The 6,746-nt window shown below is 56.0% G+C and overlaps 1 protein-coding gene across 1 annotated transcript in view; it reads left to right on the top strand.

Annotated features, from left to right (window-relative positions):
• The window catches only part of FOXK1 (forkhead box K1), a 22,410-nt gene that overhangs the window by 6,097 nt on the left and 9,567 nt on the right, over positions 1-6,746 (top strand). The window lies entirely within an intron of this gene.

Here is a 6,746-nt window from a genome sequence, read left to right as displayed (position 1 = left end):
CACCTGTAGGAGCGGCCCCGCCCTCCCTGCTGACCCGCCCCTCCCTCCTTCCCCAGGTGGCCGGGCGGGGGCGGGGGCGGGTTCTGCGGGGTTTTTTCCTTGCACTGAAGTCCTCCACCCAGGAAATGAATGAACTCTCTTTTGTTAAGAAAAATGCTGAGATTCAACCGGAGAAAGGGAGCAGCTAATTTATACTAAGTTTTTAGAAGCTATTTCTTGAGGAAGGCATTTCTTAATTTTTGTAATATAGAGATCAAAACCAAAAGTAATTTGTTTTGTGGAATTTGGCCAAGGTTAGCGGAACCCTGTAGGAAATAAAAATTAAGCAACCAACCTCAGAACCTAAACCACTTTTAACCATGACCTTCCAGCCCAGTCCTGCTTCACTGCTGCGCGAGATTCAGTCCTAACTCGCTTTGCAGTGTTAAGTGCCTTGAGTTGGGAGGTTTTCGAGTTGGCTGTTGGAAGGTCTTTGTGTTTCCGGCAAACTTTGGATCCTTCCTGGAGAGTGATTTATTCTGTTGCGAAGTTTCCAGCTGCAGCGTTGCCTCAGTTCCCCCGAGTGACCCAGAGAGGAAGGTGCCTGCACAGTGGGGAGCCCTGCCTGGCTGGTCTGGGAGACCCGCCGTCAGTGGGTCCCGCACCTGTATCTGCACCGGTGGCCCTCGCACCCAGCAGCCCCACTCACACCCACCTGGTCCCTTTCCCCATCTGAAAACTTGGGAGAAATAAAAATTGGTTCATCTACACAGAAAGGTGCGGCCCTCCGTGTCCTTTATAGTTTCCTTCTGCCTGCATCCGTGCCAGGGTGTTTTGGGCTTTAAATTGTCGAGAGGAGGTTGACTGGGCTTGTGCTTTAGTCTCGTGTCCATTGGGGCAGCTGTTTCCCTGCTCTCGGGCACGTCTTCGGGGGATGGGTGCCATGTAATGTGTTCCTGGGTGTGCCTTCTGGGCGAGGCCCGGCCTGGTGCCCTGCCGCCGAGAGCCCTTCCTTTCCAGATTGCGGCTCTGGGTTTCCGGAAGCAGGCAGAGCCTGGAGGAAGACGTGAGGGAGGCATGGGCCCCCCGCCCGGATCTGCCCTCTCCTCAGAGGGAGATGCACCTGGTACTTCTGGGCTCAGGCCTGTTCGCTTATTGTTCTCACTGGGACAAGGTGTGTTTCATAAATGAGTTAACCTTTTCAAATAGTGTCCCGGGACTTCACAGCACTGAGTGTCTCTTAGTGAGCACAGGTGTTCTTAAGAGACTGGCCTCTCTTTCCCTTTATTTTCCCCCGGATTACAGAAATATGACAATACACTTGCACTCTACAAAATTGAAATGTTTCAGAAAATAAAAACCGTGCAGTGACATTCTTGGAGAGAAGTCCACGTTTGCAGGTGCATCTTCTCTGAACATGCCCGAGAGCTTGTCTGACGGGTGTGAGTACTTGTGGCCCCTCCCCAGAAAGGTCCCTCGGAGCTCAGAATGTCCTGCAGCTTGCTTTTTCTCCTGTCCCTCTGTGTCTCGGGCTCCCTTCTGTGTCACTGCATCGCGCGTGGCTGCACAGTGGACTGTCTGACGTGGCCTGTATTTGATTGACCAGTGCCCCACCGAGGGCCAGCAGCTCTTTCCAGTTTCTTAGTCTCCTGGGTCTGAAATCGCCTCTCTGAAGTGTCTAAACAGTCCGTGCTGAGGCGTGAAACCCTCAGGTTTGATTATTTTGGTTAAAATACACTTGTTAGGGTCGTGAGCCACAAGATGTTAAGAACAGTGATAAAAATAGAGCCGGGGCTTCCCTGGGGGCAGTGGTTAAGGGTCCGCCTGCCGGTGCAGGGGACGCGGGTTCGTGCCCCGGTCCGGGAAGATCCCACTTGCCGCGGAGCGGCTGGGCCCGTGAGCCGTGGCCGCTGAGCCTGCGCGTCCGGAGCCTGTGCTCTGCAACGGGAGAGGCCACAACGGTGAGAGGCCCGCGTACCGCAAAAAAAAAAAGAAAAAAAAAAAAACTATAAAAGATTTCTTAGCGATATTAAAGAAAACCTAAGGGCTTCCCTGGTGGCGCAGTGGTTGAGAGTCCGCCTGCCGATGCAGGGGACGCGGGTTCGTGCCCCGGTCCGGGAAGATCCCACGTGCCGCGGAGCGGCTGGGCCCGTGAGCCATGGCCGCTGAGCCTGCGCGTCCGGAGCCTGTGCTCTGCAACGGGAGAGGCCACAGCGGTGAGAGGCCCGCGTACCGCGAAAAAAAAAAAAAATAGAGCTGTTTCTGACGTACACGCCAGACCTGTGCAGTGGGCTGGGAGCTCAGTACATCCGTTCAGCTCCACAGTGGTCCTGTGTGGTGTGGCTGTGTGGTGTCACAGCCTTGCCGTCCCCACTTTGCAGATGGGAGACTGAGGTTCTTCTCCAGCAGAGCGGGTAGAACGGCTGGGCTGCGCGTTCGCAGGTGCCCACAGGGAGAGAGGTGGTACTGATTTCATTCGTGTTTTTTAAAGGTTTATTCATATCAAAGTAAAATGTGCACGTGATCTAAGAAGGCAGAAGATCCTGCAGGGCTGGTGATGACAGAACAGCCCCTGGCCACGCCCAGCCTGTCCTCACGGCCCTCGGTACCCACTCACCTTCTGGTGTCTCAGTTTCAGAGCATCGTACACTGACTTCCTGTGGGATAGAGGACTTGGCTTTTCCTCCCACCCCATCAGCCCGGCGAGGTCACATCAGAAGTGTTGGTCGATGGCCTCAGTGCGGCTGTGTGACGGCTACGCTGCTGAGCCTCTCACCGGCCTGCGCTCCCGGGAGTTACAGTGGCCCCTTCTCTGTTTGGTTAGGTCTCCTGGTACCTGGGACGACTGGCACATCCTTCCCATTTACATCATCACCCGGGACCCAGGCCTCCTCCCACCTGGCCCCGAGGTGCGGGGGGCGCCTCTGACCCTGGGATCATCTTCCACACCATCCTGGGCATCCCCTCTCTCCCATCTCCCCAGTCTTCCCTTTCCTGATCTGCTCCTTCCTTTTATTGGACAACATCTTCTAGTCCTGAGGAAGGGGACAGGAGAGGCAAATTTTTAATAAAAACTTCCACACCTGAAAATTATCATTATTCTCCATTCACACTAGGTAGATGTTTATCCTGGGTAGAGAGTTCTAGGTTGGAAACGTTTTTGCTCAGAACTGATGTCGCTTTCTGGCTTGGAGTGTGTCTGTTAAGAAGTCTGTTGCTCCTGTGATCCTGGCCCTTTTGTACGTGGTGTGTCCCCCTGGGAGCGGTGGGGGGGGGGGGCTTGGGTCTCCGGCATCCGCAGCACCGGCCCCGTCTCAGCGGGGTGCCTAGGAGGGGGCTGGACGTTTAATGGGACCCTTTGGATCTGAAGACTCGCTTACTGCATTTCTAGGAAGTTATCTTCTTCTGTGACGTTCTCTCCCCCTGCGTACTCGTCTTCTTTTCCCACCTTGTTCTTCCTCTGTCCGTCCCTTTCTCTTTTCTGCTTTCTGCTTTTCTCAAGTTTCTCCTTCCACCCTTTATTGAACTTTTGTTTCTCCTCTTTTTAAAACTCGTACGAGCATTTCCTTGTCCTCCAGATGTTCTGATTGTGTCCTGCTGTTGTGAACGCAGCCTCTTCACCTCTTCGGGGCTGTGATCCTGCCGCTTTGTTTTGCCTTCTCCCCGGCAACCCCCCTCCCCGCCGTCTGGCGTCCTCCGTGAGCCCCTCCCCTGTGTGTTCCCCGTGTCCTGTCTGGCCCAGCTGCCCTCCATCCAGGCAAACGAGGCACAGGGCCAGGGTGGAGGGGCCACGCTGCCCCCGCGCCTGGGCGGCCCACGTTCCCACCTCCATTTCCGATCCATTCCTGCTTCCTTGTATTTTTCAATTATAATTTTTTTTCTGTTGAAAAACCCTTCTACAACTTGGAATCGATTTGAGGCAAATTGTGCCATGAGCAGATTTTCTTTAAGTGGCTGAAGCGCTTTATAAACAAGTAACAACAAAAGAATATGTTTCTGGTGCGGGACCAGCAGGACTTCCTTCCCGGGAGGCTGGCTCGGGAGGGGCAGGACCCAGAGCCTCCCGCCTGCGCGTTTTGCTGAGGCCCAGCCGGAGCCGGACCGCCAGGCGTCTGAGCGGGGCAGCAAGGGCCACGCCGCGGGCACGGCAGGAGCCCGGACGAGGCTCAGCGCGTCTCTGGGGACAGTGGCCTCTGGTCAGATCTGCTTTTCTCAGCTCAGGCTCTCACCCTCGCAGTGGGCCTGGGCGCTCTCTCCCCGTCAGGCTGCTGTGAATACAGGGTGCAGAGTGGTTCCAGGTATGTCTTGGGCGGTCACAGGAGTCATGTTCTGGGCCTGGACTGTCCCAGGGCCTGGCATGTTTGTCCTGGTGAGACGGTGGCCCAGATGCAGGGCAGCCACTGGCAGGACAGGCCAGCCATGAGCCATCTCCACTCCTGACCCGAAGCCCTTCTTGCCTGAACGGTAAATGTGACTTAGGAATTGTTTTTCCGTAAAAGGGGGGGTTGAGGGGGGTCAGTGACTGACGTCCTAAAGTGCATTTTCCACGTCGTTACCACTTTTCAGCCTCAAGGTGGGAAGAACGGTGTTTATCGTGTGACGTCGGGTAGTTCCAGGCTGCGTGGCCTCTGCTGCTTTACCCCGTCCGCAGATCAGACTTCCCCACCCCGGGCACTTGGGGGGCCCCTGCAGCGGGCGGCTCTTTGCTGAAGCCGGGCGTCCCCGGGGGCTCGGCATTTCCTCTCCCCCACCCCTCTAGAGGTGACGTGTGTGTTTATGCTGTAGGAATCTTTCCTATTTTGCTGATTGTCAGGGACTTTGCAGAGGACTAGGAAACTCCCTCGGGGGACACTCAGTGTCTTGGTCGGTTTCCCAGGGTGGGACACGCCCCCTAGACGCCCAGACACCCCCCCCACACACACACACACCCACGAGGCCCGCCTTTGACTCGCGTGTTCTCAGCCCAGAGACGGCCTGCTCACCTCCTTCCACCTCTGCTCCTTCCCTCTGGACGTGTGACGCCAGGGTGGCTGGGTACCAGGCACAGCCCTCTGGGCCGAGGCCAGCCTGCAGTGACGGCTGAATGGGGTTTATTGAGGTCTGCGCGGCGGTGTGCGCGAACGCACGTTCTCCAGGCCGGGCCTGCTGGGCCCTCTGGGCATCAGCGGTGCCCTGTCCCCGCGGACGCTTCCCCAGGAAGGGTTTGTCGGCACAAGCTGGCGCACGTCGTAGAAAGTGGCGTGGAGGCTGCCCAGCCTCTCCTCCCGTTTGCGAGCCCGCTGTTCATTATTTCCACTAGAAATCATTCTGTGGGGAATGACAGACTTTTCTCTGGGTTTTGCTTTTTGAGAGTTAGATATAAATTTTCTATGATCTTTTACAAAATATGGACTTGGGACAGGCCATGGATCCCCCGGTGCCCAAGCCCAGAAGTCGCTGTCTGTCGTCTGCACTGGTCAGGGTGCCCCGTGGGTCACACAGGTCAGATGTCAGCGAGGTTTTCTCAGATAAGCCCTGCATTGTCTGTTCCCACCAACCTGGACGTTTCCTGATCTGTCCTGAGGCCACTGTGTTTTCGGGGGACGGTTCTCGCCCCCTGTGGTCAGAGCATGGGCCAGGCGTGGTGTTTGGGTTCACTTGTGTGCAAGTCCAGAAGGGGCGCTGAACGTGTCTGGGACTGGAGCTGGCGAACCGGCGCTTCTGTGCTGGCACGTCCTACAGCACCACGTCGTTGGAGGAAGCAGGGCAGAGAGTCTTCAGGGACCCCCTCCCCCCAGCCCCCCTCAGGGGTGCACCTTCGTCGAACCACCGTGTGCCATGGCATTTGGTCCCCAGGTGGATGCATTTGGAAGACCTGACGCTGAGTGTGTGAGCACGTTTACTAGTAAGACGCTTCCTCTCCCCTCCTGCCTTACTTTATAAGCTGGGGTTTTTGTATGTTTCGTTCAAAATGAAATTCAGAAAGAGCCGCTTTTATTACTGCATCCTACCTTACGGTCGTTGGTTAAAATTTCTGTACTCACAGGACCTACTCTCTCCATGTTTGGGGAGTCTAGGGGAGAGGAGAACAAGAATTCTCAAAAAAAAAAAAAAGATGCCTTAAAATTTCTACATAGGTTGCAGATTCCTGACCAAAAAGGGGTAATTACTGACTGTAGTGCAACTCACCACTCATATCACCTGCCAGGTTTCTCCCAGTCACAGTGTTTTATTTTTTCGTTCTTCCCTTCCCGTGTTTACTATCTCCTGAGCCCCTCCTTCAAAGCCACAGACGGCTCCCCCCTCTGAGGAGCTGGGCAGGGAAGCCAATGACGGCAGCCCAGCCAGAGACGAGGCTCTGCGTGTGTGTCCAGGAAAGTGGCACAAAGAGCTTTCACATGAGCTTGACTTGTGGGGATTTGGGGGGCGTCTTGTCATTTGGACAATGGCGGGAACGCCTGGGCGCGTTGGGAGCATGGAGGGCGACTTCCCGGGGTGCTGGTGGATGCGGGCAGGCGGGGATGGGCAGAAGGAGGGGGGCAACCCCGGGCTCTCTGTCAGCTCTCAGTAGGGACACTTTTTACCTGGGTTTGGGACCCACTTTCAGAGCTTGTGAATGCTTGTAACTTACAGAATCAAAATTCCGACACGGCTTGAAGACCGCGGTCCACCTTGTTAGCAGCAGGAACTGGGCCCCGCCCGTGGCTGGCGGCCCCGCTGTGCCAGCTGCAGGGCAGTGGGGACAGACCGCAGACAGGTTGGGCCGTGCGGGCTGAGACTCGGAGGAG

The sequence above is a fragment of the Neophocaena asiaeorientalis genome, unplaced genomic scaffold, assembly GCF_003031525.2.
Source record: "Neophocaena asiaeorientalis asiaeorientalis breed wild unplaced genomic scaffold, Neophocaena_asiaeorientalis_V1.1 scaffold223, whole genome shotgun sequence".
NCBI classification, from domain to species: Eukaryota; Metazoa; Chordata; class Mammalia; order Artiodactyla; family Phocoenidae; genus Neophocaena; species Neophocaena asiaeorientalis.
The sequence above is the reverse complement of the archived record's forward strand: the minus strand, read 5'-3'. Positions and strand labels throughout refer to the sequence as shown.